Below are 1477 nucleotides of genomic sequence, written 5' to 3' on the forward strand. Positions count from 1 at the left end.
CCAAAGAGCATTCTGCTGTCAATTTTCTTTGGTCATATTGAATCCATAGTGAACTTGCCCTGGGCTGAAACCCATTGGCAGAAGGTTTTCAATATTTAACCATGAAGTGTGAAAGCTATATGGTTTTAAAGATAACCGCAGCCTTTGTAGATAACCTTTGTGACTACAGAAGTCCTTCTATTTCAGTTTGATGGCTTAAAAAAAACCTTAAATGGGTGTGTAAATTGGGATTAATTAAAATTAAGAACTTTTGTTGATCAAATACACCATTAAGAGTATAAAAAAAAGTCACAGACTGGCAGTATGTATTTACAATATGTGGGGCTTATAAAATAGATAATTCAATTAAAATGGGCAATAACTCCTTGAAAGGGTGGTTGATGGCCAAAGCTGGTATAAAATGAACAAGAAAATTTTTAAAAACTCTTGGATTATACTCCAAGAATAAAATAAATATCCATGAGTCAATACTGATATAAAGAAATGGTTAAGTAAAAAAATAAATGAGAAGGGACAAATAATCCTTACTAAAGAATTCAAAACAATATGTGCAGATGCTCCCCACCAGGATGTTGGACTTAATTCCTTTTCCCTTGTGTGTGGGTTGCACTTCAGTTACCACCTCCAAATGCAGAGGGAAACAATGACGGCCAAGTGGAGAAACCTGTTGCATACTCCCTTGCCCAAGCCATGAAGGGTTACTCACCAGTCCTAAATTGCATCAATCTCATCTGCTCTCTGGAAGGTTGCAATGAGATGAATGCTTCAGCTCTATGGTACTCTACTGAGAGAGTTACCTTAGAGAGAAAGAGTTAGTGCTTGTAGGGCCTTTGAGACCACAATGATGATTCTAAGTTTTGCTTGAAAATCAAGAGAAATATATTCAGGGTACACCAAGTTGAGATTTTTGCAGGAGCACAGGAAGCAGAAAGGGAGGTCAGAGGAGCTAGGTGTTCTGGGGCTTAGGAGCCATGAGCAGGGCCATCTGGTGAACAATGCTATAGAAGGTCCCACAGGCAAGGAAGACCTCCCCTAGCGGCCAACAGCAAGCAAGAGGCCATGCTTCAGCTTTGAAATCACACAGGCCATGAAAAAATGCGTTTATCAACATCCATATTGAAACAAAAAAAGATCCAACTATATTGTTCAAAATTATTCTTTAAATGCCAATTAGACATCAATGGAGAAAATAGTACCTAAGGCCATGTTTTTCATATTGCTATAATACCCATTACCTCCAAAGTAACCAATGCTAATACAGAAAGTCATTTTCTCACTACACACTCAGTAATGAAGTGACTTCTAGAAGGGATTGCCTAGTTGATTTATTACTGCTGCTTGGTGATAGGAAGACTTCCACTGGAAGGCATTTATAATTTATCAAGTTTTGTTAGCCTATAGAAGAGTAATTACTTTTCCAGGGCTGATGTGATATATGGACCAATACAAGCACTAGGGGTATGAACAATGACCAATC

The sequence above is a fragment of the Manis javanica genome, chromosome 13 (assembly GCF_040802235.1).
Source record: "Manis javanica isolate MJ-LG chromosome 13, MJ_LKY, whole genome shotgun sequence".
Taxonomy (NCBI): domain Eukaryota; kingdom Metazoa; phylum Chordata; class Mammalia; order Pholidota; family Manidae; genus Manis; species Manis javanica.